Below are 12,809 nucleotides of genomic sequence, written 5' to 3'. Positions count from 1 at the left end.
CAATGCAAAGAAAATTTATGTGTAAAATATACACCTTATTTGGTGTGTACAAATAAAAAGGTTATTCTTGGTTTATCAAAATAATATGATTCATGGCATTCCTAAATTGGTCTTCAAGACTTTTGTATAGAATTTGTTTGAAAGGGAAACATTTCCAAAGTTTTTACTGTTCTGTTCAAAGTTTCTAATTCATCCCCAGAAGTTGGAGTTGAACAAATGCTTATTTTCTCCTTGATGTCCTTTTGTATCAAATGACCACACATAGTTTTATGAGTCATGGAACAACTAAGCATCATTAACATACCAAGTCTCATGCTCTTTGACATACCCACAAACCAAGAAAGGAGTCTTCTCAAATCTTTTTTGAGAAATGGCTCTAAAAGATTCTTAAACAATGCGGCTATAATTCTGCATTTTGTTTTCCCTATGGACTCAACTGATTGGAGTAGGAGGGAGATCTGACCCAAGCATAGCCAGTCTTTATCTTGGCCAGAAGCTTATGACTTGCCAAGTATTAAGTAAACATTGTCCAAATGATGACACTGTAATGAACTGAGTCAATCAGATTCTCTCAGGAATTTAGAGATAAAGGGGAAAGAATTAAGCAGTATGTCTAAGGAGAGATGAAAAGAAAAATTGCTAAAGCACTATAATGGGACACTAGGTTTCTATCCCTAAACCCTTGAGAAGCAACAGCTGCTGGGGTTGCCATTGAGTCAGGAGAGCTGCTGTCAAAGATTAGTACATCAGTTGTATCTTGAAACGCAGTTTCAAAAAAGCCTCGACATAGTCAAGAATCCTATTTTCATATGCACCCTTGCAACAAATATCCCTTAACTTGAGGAAACCTTAAAGAGGGGTTAATTCTTTCACCCAGACTTACTAATACAACTGCCCTTCTAGTTAAGAGAAAAGAGACTAGAGGAGTGTGCTGGTTTGAATGTATTATGTCCCCCAGAAAAAAGCCATATTCTTTGATGTAATCTTGTGTGGGCAGACATTATCAGTGTTGATTAGATTGTAATTCTTTGAGTGTTTCCCTGGAGATATGCCCCACCCAACTGTGGGTGATGACTCTGATTGGATAATTTCCATGGAGGTGTTACCCTGCCCATTCAGGGTGGATCTAAATTAAATCACTGGAGCCATATAAATGAGCTGACAAACAGAAGGTACTCAGTGCAGCTGAGAGTGACATTCTGAAGAGGAGCTGTAGCCAAGAGGGACACTTTGAAGAAAGCACAGGAGCTGCAGATGAGAGACAGTTTGAAGACGGCCATTGAAAGCAGACTCTTGCTCCAGAGAAGCTGAGAGAGGACAAATATCCCAAGTGCAACAAGAGTGACATTTTTGAGGAACTGCAGCCTAGAGAGGAATGTCCTGGGAGAAAGCCATTTTAAAACCAGAACTTTGGAGCAGACGCCAGCCATGTGCCTTCCCAGCTAACAGAGGTTTTCCAGACACCATTGGCCATCCTCCAGTGAAGGTACCTGATTGCTGATGTGTTACCTTGGACACTTTATGGCCTTAAGACTGTAACTGTGTAACCAAATAAACCCCCTTTTATACAAGCCAATCCATCTCTGGTGTTTTGCATTCCAGCAGCATTAGCAAACTACTACAAGGAGTAAAGTTATGCTCCTTCACATGTTATTTTATCCTTGGATAACTCTACAATAGTGGTTCTCAAAATTTGAGCATACATTAGAATTACTTGGAGGGCTTGTTAAAATGCAGTTTGCTAGGCCCCACCCTAGAATTTCTGATTTAGTAGTCTGGAAGGGGGCCAGAGAATGTACATTTCTAGTAAGTTCCCAAGTAAAGCTGTTGTTGCTAGTCTGGAAACCACACTTTAAGAACCAATGCTCAAGCATAAGCAACAAAGGAAAAAAAAAAAGCTAAATTGGACTTCATCAAAATTAAAAACTTTTGTGCATCAAAGGACATTATCAAATAAGTGAAAAAACAGCCTACAGAATGGGAGGAAATAGTTGCAAAGCATTTACTTGATAAGGGTTTAATGTCCAGAATATATAAAGTACCCATACAACTCAACAACAAAAAGACAACCCAGTTGGAAAAGTAGGTAAAAGACTTGAATAGACTTTATCCAAAGAAGATACACAAATGACCAATAAGCACATAAAAAGATGTCAACCTCATTAGCTATTAGGGAAATGTAAATCAAAACTACAAGATACCATTTACATACCCACTTGGATGGCTATTATTTAAGGAGAAAAAACAACAACAACAAAATAACAAATGTCTAGGATGTGGAGCAGAGAAATAGGAATCCTTGTACTTTGTTGGTGGGAATGTAAAATGGTGCAGCTTCTGTGAAAAAAAGTTTGGCTATTCCTCAGAAAGTTAAAAATAGAACTACCATATGACCCAGCAACTATACTTCTAGATATATGTCCCCAAAAATTGAAAACAGAGACTCAAGCAGATACACATCAATGTTTGTAGCAGCATTATTCACAATAGCCAAAAGGTGGAAGCAACACGTGTCCATCAATGGATGAATGGATAAACAGAATGTGTATGTGTGTGTATACACACAAAATGTATTATTCAGCTGCAAAAATGAAGTTCTGATACATTATACAACATGGGTGAACCTTGAAGACCGTGTTCAGTGAAATAAGTCAGACACAAAAGGACAAATATTTTGTGTTTTGCTTATATGAAATACCTAGAACAAACAAATTCATGGTAGATTAGAGGTTACCAGGGGATGGGGCAGTGGGGGGTGGGATGCAAGGAGAAAGGAGGAGTTATTGTTTAATGGGTGCAGAGTTTCTACACCAGTGATTCTCAATCTTGGATGTACATTGGAATCACCAATTGACCATTCTGACTCAGTGTGGAGATCACTCAGAATTCAAGTGGGTTAACTAGTCTCTGTTCCAAAGTGGTTCCCAAATAGCTCCTGATTTGGGAGCATAACCCCTGACTAGAGTTTTTGCTGTATCTGGCTTTAGGTAAGCCAGTGAATATATAGCTCAGTCATCTTTGGTTCCATTCTCTTATTCATATTATCAAATCCATTAGGTTCTTCCTTGGGAAATTCTTGAGTCTGCTTTGGATTTTTGTTTGTATTTGCTTCACCACCCTAGTTAAAGCTCAATCATGTTTTGCATGCCAGATTTCAATTCCCCTTTCTGGTATTAGTACCACAATTTGCCGTTGCACTTCCACACTTACATGATCTGCCCATGTAGTTTAGGTGGGGTCAACCTCACTTTCTGGTTCCAGGGGTGTGTGCATCACCAAGGCCTATTCTTTGAAAGTGCAGCATCCTCTAACTTCAGTGAATGGTTTAAATTTGGACACATAACTCGCCAGGCCAGTCAAAGCCAAGAAGCATCAGCCTTGCAGAAACTAGAGAAAAAGGCATTCTCTGTTTTCAGTGAAGGTTGCTGAACTTAGGGATTTAAGACTGGGACCTATTGGCGGCTACTCTCATCACACTTAAGGAGTGTTTGCCCTAGAATGAAAACAACATAGATGAAAGCAGAACCCAAAGACTAAGAGAAACAGATTATTAATAAGATTTGAGTACCTATTAAGTGAGCCAATTTCTCTTTTTTTTGCCCATGACTGGCTCTTAAGGTGAATACAACATGGTGACCAGATGGATTATTAACTCTACTCATTTGAGGGTAAAAACCACCAGAGCTCAAGGTTAGAATGCCCTGTTTAAAACTCATGTTTTTAGGAACATATATTTTTAAGGAAGGAGAGAAAACCTACAGCCAATTCTTCATCTTCTTTCAAACTTCTGCAGAAGCTTCTCACTGTATAATTCTCATGGACCTTAATTAACTTCCTTTAAAAGACAAATGTAATATGGCCTGTGATAATTTGCCGTAAGGCCCTGAAATTCTATAATAAAAATAAGAGGCCTATAAATAAGACAACAATTTTTGGTATTTTGATTGGTGTTACTTGCATTTAAAGCACTTATAGTGTTAAAAATTGTTTGGTTAAATATTTAAAACTTTCACTCTGAAATCCTTTGTTTCTTAGCTAGAGCTCTGTCCTAGGTCAAATGATTAGAAAATTTTAACAACTGAGTAGGAATTAACTAATTTGTCAGGCATTTAAAAGTATTTTGTTGCCTCAAGTTTGGTGATTTGTAACACATTGCTAGCAAAGTTAACTTTGGACATCAACAGCCCCTGTTTTACCCTCTTGCACTTTCAGGACATTGAAGTCTGTATCATTGAAGGGGAATGTGAGGCCCTGGTTCTCATCAAAGTAAAGAGGGCTCAGTCTATCTTAACATTTTCTAAATGCCATTTCCAATAATAATAGTGCCTAAAAAACCCAAATGCATAATGACTTTGATATTTAATAGTATTTTAGAAAACTGGATCTTGTTAAGCATTTAGGATAGGGATATTTAGATTTTTCATCTTTTTAAAATACTCTAGTATAGGGTGCATTTTTAAACCTTTTTTTTTCAGTTTTGAAATTAGATAAAACAAAGTACAGATTATTTTCTATGTGAATTTCATAGTTTCACGTATTTCTGAGATTTCTGTTCCAAAACCTCCATGTGGGGATATCACTGATTTCCTTTAAGCGGCTCCACAATTTAGATAAATTCTGAGAAATATTTTGTTTGAGAAAAACAATAAAATTGTTTTTATACTTTTTTGCTTCTACGTTGTTGACTTTTGTGCTTCAGAACTTAAAATAGTTGATTCTTTACTGTTATAATTGTGACAGACCTAACAAAAATACCACTTCACACTTATTGAGCCTAACTCTTAGCAATATATTGCCTTTGCAAGATATTATCTCATTTCATCTCACACCTGCCTTACTAAACTGCTACTTTTATAATTTTCATTTTACAGATGTTGAAACTTAAGTTCAAAGAGTTTAGATAACTTGCCTAAAGTCACGTAACTAGTAAATGAAAAAGAAAAGCCCCAAAGGACAAATGCTGACCATTACACTATATTCTTTTTCCTCATTCCTTATACATGTGTAATTCTTCCTATACAGGATTCATTGGAGTATTCGATTCTGACAATTTGGGTAATGTTACAGTTTGGTTACTTAAGGTATGTTCTGTAATCAAAGTTTTTTATCTACTTCCATCCCTACCACTCAGTCACCTCCATAAAAATAGATAGAGAATTGTTCCCAAGCCAGTTCTCAAACTTCCTTCTGCTTCCATTCAGAGGAGTAATGAATGGCAAAGACAGCTTTTAATTGTGTGATGGGGCACATGATTGAATTGTACTTTTGTGCGAACTTCCAAAAATTCATCTCTATGGTATGATGCCCATCCATCCAGAAGGGGGCGATGTTTTACTACAAACTTCCAGTAAAATGCTCACCCTGCTTTGGAGAAGTTATAGACTTAGAATATGAGTTCATAAGGTAACATGGGAGTACTATTTGCTTAACTGCTTTTGGAAAAAAAAAATTCTTCTAAATATTATGTGGGGAAGAACAAAAGTTCCTCTTTCTTACATTTTTATATGAGTTGTCCTTTCAGCTAGGAATCAAATATTCTATTGGAGTACGGATTGTGGTGGGTTATTCTGTAGCCAGTCCATACTTCAGTTGTAAGTATTTGTAATTAAGAGGATGGAACATGGGCTTTGAAGTCAGACAAACATAAGTTTGAATCCTGTCTCTACTTCTTTCTGGCGTTGTGACTTCCCACAAGTTACTTGACTTTTGGAGGTCTCAGTTCCCTTGGGTGTAAAATGTTGGTTGTGATGGTTACATTATGAAGATATTGTGGGGATTAAATGCATGAGGTAAAGAGTCTAATATAGCATTCAATAATGGCAACTTCTTATTCATTAGGAATAATGTTGCCAAATAAGATACACAACACCCAGTTAAATTTGAATTTCACATAAACCAAAAGTAATTTCAGTATAAGTATTTGTCATGCAATATCTGTATGTAAGCATGTCCCAAATATTGCTTGAGATATAAATATACTAAAAAATTATATGTCCAATTTTTATTTGTTAAATTGGTCAAACCTAAACAGAAAACTCTTCTGCGCGAAGGAGACAAAAATAAAATAAAATAAAATTGCTACAATTTGATCTAAGATTTTTAGAATTCTGTTAGTAAAGTGTCTGGCATTCCTAATGTTTAGGGAAATTAATATTGGCAAATTCTAAAATTTTGAATAAATAGCCAATCTGAGCAAAGTTACATGAAATTTTCATATGTGGAGCCTTGATGATTTCCATTCCCCTTTGTTTTAAATACCAACCTTGGCACATAGAACATGCTAAATGAATTTGGTGAGTAAATAAAAGATGGAAAAAAGAAAGAGGTAATAATATAGTTAAGGAAGTATGAACCCAGTGTTAAATCTGGTTTTGCCATCTAATAGGTGTGATTCTACCTTCTCTTTCCTTTTTTCTCCCTGTTCCCAATTAAAAAAAAAAAATCTGTCCCCTTCTTTCTTCCTTGAGTAGGGAAAGTAAGTTTAACCAAATAAGAATAAGGTTTGGGTACTGAAGGAAGGAAAAGAAATAAAGGGACATTTTTTGCTTGTTTTCTCTTTGGTGGGTATCAACTCTGCCACAGCAGGGAAGGCAAAGCCTCAGGGCGTCAGGAAGTGCAGGTCCCATATCCTGGGCCTCACCCAGATGGTGTCCATAGGTGCCAAGGCAGGTGCAGAGTAGAGTTCGCTCTGTGGCAGCCAGTAATGAGCTCTCAGACACCAGGGCAGTAGTCACATGGAAGTTCTCACTGACCTCTCTGCTCCCTGCCCAGCCCCGCTTCCTCGGGGAAATCCTTACCACCCTGAGCCCAGGGGAGAAGTAGCTACAGGTCCTTTCACTCTGCCTGGTGTTGGCCTTTGGACTGGGGACTCACACCATCCTCCCAAGTCATGCCACGTAGGTCACTGTGACTGACAAACCAGAAAATGTAAGTGATGACACTTCTCATGGGCAAGAAATCACTTCTAAATGGCAAATACAGCTGCCACTGGGGCTTAGAATTAGAGGTTTGGTACAACGGCATTTATCTCATAACGGCAAGCTTTGGAAACCATCTAATTTTCCAACGAGAGGAGAACAGTTTAACAACTGACATAATATTTATGTATCTATATGTTACAAACAATTCAATTTTAGGAAAAAATCTAATGACATGGAGCAATACTCATGACATAATATCTAAGGTGGATAAACGGGACGATTCCAAATTTGTTAAAAAAAAAAAAATGCAGTGAGATTCAAAAAGGTTAATAGAACTTATCTATGATTCGATGTTTTTTTTCCTTTATCATACTTTCTATAACTCAGATTTCCTATGCTAAACACAATGATATTGTGTTACAAAAAGGTGGCAGAAGTTGTTGATGTTAATGACCCATAGCTCTTCCTTCTCATTTAGCAGATGAGAGCATGAATTTCATATCTCTTGTAGGACCCTGGGCAAGTCTCTTAGTTTCTCGCATCCTTAAAATAGGAATCATTTTAAGGAAGAAAAACAAACCTTCATGCATTTGTTGTGGATAATTCAGATGATGTATGTAAAACTTAGCTTAGCCTTGTGCTTGGTACAGAGGAAGCATTCATAAACTATAAGGATAATTATTATTATTAAAGAGCAGAACAGATGAGTGGTTACCTAATTCTGGCCCTCGTATCCTCTTTCCTTCCTTCCTTCTTTCCTTCCTTCCTTCCTTCCTTCGAAATATGTATCATATGAAATTGCCGTTTTTGTAGTTCAAAAACATTTGACACTGGCAATTTCATGAGATTTGACGACTTCTTGTTTCAGTCCATCTCAACAATTTTAGGCAAGGAAATGAACCCCAGACCCTACTGGGAAACAGATTCCCAAGAATAAAAAGAAAAAGGAAAGCATGATAGTTTAGGAGTGGATGAAAAGTACAGCATGCTTGGCTATCAGAAACAGTGATTCTGTGTCGCTGTACCAAGGAGGGATGGGCCAGCATACAAAGTCTTGGGTTCTGGTGCATCACAGAGAGGCCCAAGGGGTAGCACATGGTTCCCAAACCTGACAGGAGTGAGATCTCTTGGTTGGGCCATCCAACTCACCCCCCCACCACCACCACCACTGAGACCTGGAGGCAAGAGGAAAGGAAAGGAATTTGAGCCACAACTTCAAGGACTTATGTTAAATGCTTCATTTGAAACTCTTTAACAGTGTTCTTAACAGGCAAGTAAAGTAATATTGGCAGAATCCCTTCAGAATAAAGCTGGAAACAAAGGGCTCCTGCAAACATTTATGCTGCTCTACTTTTGTAGCTAAATGGAGCTCTAGGAAGGCCAAGGCCGCCTGAGCAAATCCTGACCCTGACTAGGTTTTCCAGTGTACCCAGCCCTCCTGCTGCCCATGGGTTCCACCCCACATTGCCTCAAGCACCACCAGATACTATTATTGGATTTGCTGGATCACATTCAAGTGAAACCTTTCAAGAAGTTTCTGAGAAACAGGGTTTGGGGGAAGCTCAAAATATAAACAACTCCACAAACCTAGTATTTTTACATCTAGAATTGGGGGAAAAAATGTTTTATTGTTTGTTACAGGAGGAAATATGTGCTTGGTGCCATGCTGAGTTGCAATCCTTAAACACCATTATGAGCTAGGAGCTACAATTATGCCCATTTTGCAGACGAATGGCAGCTCTGTGAGGTAGTTTTGTTTAATCGCTACTTTTTCCCTCAAAACCTATAACACTGCCTGGCATTTAGTAGATGCTCAGGAAATATTTGTGGAATCAATGAATGAGGTCAACATGCATAATCACACCGCTGGTAAGGGGTGGAGCCCTGTATCACACCCAGGCCAGCCTAACTCCCAGATTCAGTTGCCCAGTTGCTGCCTCAGATTACCTCTTTAACACCGAAGTCCAAAGGGGAAACCAAACTCTGCTGGTGGAGGCGCTTTCCTGTATGGCTCTTAAAGATGGCATTTCCTCGTAAATATCTGGGGACGTGGGGTGATTTCCCCGTGGTTAGTGTTCAGACACTCTAATGATCCAGCACTTTTCTAGTTTGGGGGTATGTTTACCTATCAGCTGCAAAAATCTGAATGCTTCTTTATAACATAATTCTCCAGGCATTCTGTAATGCAGAATGATAAATTAGAAGCTGCTTACCAAAAATCTCTAGATACAGGCAAATGTATTTCTAGTATCATTTAGCAGTTGCTTGAAGGCTTTGAAAGTCTCTTGAAAACAAGTGGCTGAGGAAGTTTCCACTAAGAAATTATCAAGATTGTGACTTGAAAAGTTAAATGTAATTTCTCTACCTTTTAGCCTCTTGTCTATTGGAAGGTGAACAGATTTAGATTGCATTTCTCTGTGTGTGATTAACATCAAGCACCCTGTGTCCGCTGAAAAGGTTCATTAGCTAAAGGAGAACTTTAAAAGGCAGATGGACAACTTCAATTTAGATAATTGTTGGATGTGATGAATGCTCTTCAAATGGGTCTGCATGAGGTGGGGGCGGGGAGGAGCATTGTCTTCTAAACCTTAGAAATGCTCTCAGAACACAGGCAGCAAATATCTGAGTGGAGGAAGCATGACATATGAGATCAGAAGTTCTGAGTTTCAGCTGGGGCCCCATCGCTTTCTAGCTGGATGAGTTTAGGCAAAATCACTCAGCCTTAGAGTTCAGCTTCATTATCTATAAAAGTGGCAATGACCACACCAAACTTTCATGTTGTTTTAAGGATCCAGGGAGATGGCTAAATGTGCCTTGTAAATGCTCTGTACAAAGGTTGGGCTGGCCATTATCATTATGATGACCGTTATTAATAAACAAGTTTTAAGAGAATTCAAAATGAACAAGAACAAGACAGTCTGTTTTTTAGAACCTGAGGTTAATACAATTTTGAGGGCTTCTTTAAGGAAATTAATACAAAATTATAAATAAAAGATGAAGTCCATTGCCTTGGAAAGGTCTTCGTTGGCTTTACGGTCATTGCACCTCTGTCTCCACGAGAAATGAAATGATATAGTGGTCAAGAGCAGAGACTCAGGACTCACACTACCAGGGTCAAGTCTTGGCTTAGCTGTGTGACCTTGGGAAAGATACTAAACCTCTCTGGTTTAGTAGTCATTTTTCATCTGTAAAAGGGTTTTTATCTGGATTAAAGGACTTAAAGTGTGTAGCAGTGCTGACACATAGTAAGAAATGTGTTTTTATCTACTTTCAAGGATCTTTTACTGGAAGAATGGAATAAATATTACTTAAGACAGAATGTGGTGAGTGCTGTAAGAGTGCTATGAGTTCTGGGGATCAAAGAAAAGAGAAGTTGTATCTATTTGGGAGAATCAGGAAAGCCTTCATAAAGGAAGAACAGGCAAGGTTTCAAAAGACAGCACATTCCAGGCAGAGGAAAAAGCCCAATCAGAAGCTTGGAGGTGAGACATGGTTAGGTACATTTGGGGGCACCCTGTATTTGTAGACTAGAAGGAAAATGGGAAATGAAACTGGAAAGGCAGATTGGAGCCATCATCTTAGGGGCTTTGGGTGCCCTGACAAGGAGTTTTCAGGCTGTGGGGGAGGGCGTGGAAAGCTTTTGAGCAGGGCAGAGTCAAGATTAAAGCATGTGGGCTTGAAGAAAAGTAACATGGCAGCATTAAGGAGAAGGGATGGAGTGGTTTCGGTGCCATCTAATCATCCTGGCAGGAAGTCATGAAAGTGAGAGAGGTCCCTCTACATTAGCAACCCAGACAGTTTGGAATATGCCACTGAAACATTGGCAAGGGCAGTCGTTTATTTAAAGTCCAAAGTGATGAAAACTGTCACTTTGTTGTTTTCTCATTTGCTGTGGTTTTCCCATAAATATTGATTGCTGAGTTGAGATTCTCACTCCATTCCATCAATAAGAAAAGTGGAGGAGTTTATGCCACTGAAAGAATGGAATTATCACCCATCCCAGTGCAGTGCCTGGCACTCATATGCTCTAAGCAAAGGGCTGAGAGAGGCTTCTCTGGCATAGAGTGGAAATTTTTCCTATCTCCTCTCAATAAGACAATACTTTGCAAAACTTCTCTTGCTGTCACTTTTTTGAGTATATTTCCTTTGAGGAATGATGTGCTTTCATTCAGCGCCTTGGCATATTAGGTTCCTCCTACCCTGGTAGGGCTGCTGTGTACAGCGCACTGCATGACCTAAACAACTGTATGTGGTGACCCTGCCAGCTGGTCAGTGCCTCATTGCAGAAAACATTTGGGGGGCTGCTCACAGGCATTTCCTCTCTTTTGGGAATGGGCCCAGTTGTTATGTGTCTTGCCTGCCTGGCTCAGTTGTTCCAAGAGTAGGCATCTGACTTCAGCCAAGCCAATCATCATCCTTCCCTGGGATGTTTAAAACTGAAACTATAAGAAGAGAATCAACCTCCCCTGGGTGGTGGGAATAATAGGATTCGAAGATTGGGAATTCACTTCAGCCAGGCTCCTGGCACCTGGTGGAAGACAGTCTGCACTGGAGAGAAGGAAGTAGTGGAGTCCTGGTGGAGTTTTAATCCCTTTTTTGATTTTCATGGAGGGAAAAAACCCATTTCTTCTCCAGGTTAAGTGCCCTTTCAGCAAGTTTCCTCACTTTTCCCCTAAACTATTTCAAGTGGGATTTCCATCACTTTTGGCTGAAGGGTCCTGATTATTATTCCCATGCTCCCTGCCTGTGTTCATCAATCAAAGCTTACTAGACCTGCTTCCCTAACTTTCATTGTCCTAGGGGTTGATTGTATAACCTCATCATTGCTACTACATATTTATACCTCTCCCGCAGAACAATGCTTTAATCCTTAATAAATACAACAAGCATTTCAAAACTGCTTTTCAAATTTCAAAATGGTTTTCCAATAAATATTTCACTTGAGACATAAAAATGCAGGAGACAGGGCAGATATTATCTTCCTCATTTAACAGAATAGAATCATTAGGGCTGTGTAAATTAATTGATTTGCCCAAGTCCCAATCCCCCTCTCCCCCCAGTTATTTTCTACCAGAGTCTGAATTTCAACCCATATCTTTTGATTCTAATTCCTGTGTACTTTTTCCCAACACCTTCTTGCCTTGGGGAATGACCTAGTGCTTAGACTTTTGGATATTGATGATATTCTCTCAGAGGGAGCACATGAGAGAGGAGGATGGTTGTGATCAAGGGTCCTTAGAACTGTCTGGGCAGACAGCTGTCTATCCTGTGTACAAGGAAGGAGATACAGTCCTGTTGCATATGTTTGACTGGACCAAGTGAAATAACACAGGAGCAGGTTTAAGGTGAAGCTAGCAAGGCACGGTGCCTAGGATGAAAAATCTAAGGAGGCACTTACTCTAAGGGCCACGCCAGTCCCTGTACTGACCCTGTAACATTACTGAAGTTAGAGCTGCAAGATTCAGACTCCAGTGGTATGTGAGAAGCCTCCTAAAATACGGACACTTCTTTCAGTGCTGGGAAGTGTGTTGGGAGGAAGAATCACAGAACCAGAAGCAGACCCTGGTAGTAAACTCTGTCTTGCCTAGTATCCTCACACCATTGCCCTAACACTTTTGCTCCGTGCCTGCATGCATATTTAAGTCACTTAACTAACCGTGCTCTCAAGAAACTTATTTTCTCACTCACCCTGACTTACAAATGTCCTAAAACGTAGACTCTCAGGTGAAGGAAAATTACAATCACATTCTACTAGAAACCTATTAGAAGCTGAACAGATACTTAAAATCAGTGTTTTTAAACCTAAAGTAGATCTGAGAGATATTCTATTTCAAGTTGGATTCCTGTCGCTTTTGACCAAACAGTCCCAAATACATACCCATTTTCCTA

This window comes from Choloepus didactylus, chromosome 6, assembly GCF_015220235.1.
Source record: "Choloepus didactylus isolate mChoDid1 chromosome 6, mChoDid1.pri, whole genome shotgun sequence".
Lineage (NCBI taxonomy): Eukaryota > Metazoa > Chordata > Mammalia > Pilosa > Megalonychidae > Choloepus > Choloepus didactylus.
This window is presented reverse-complemented; position numbering follows the sequence as displayed.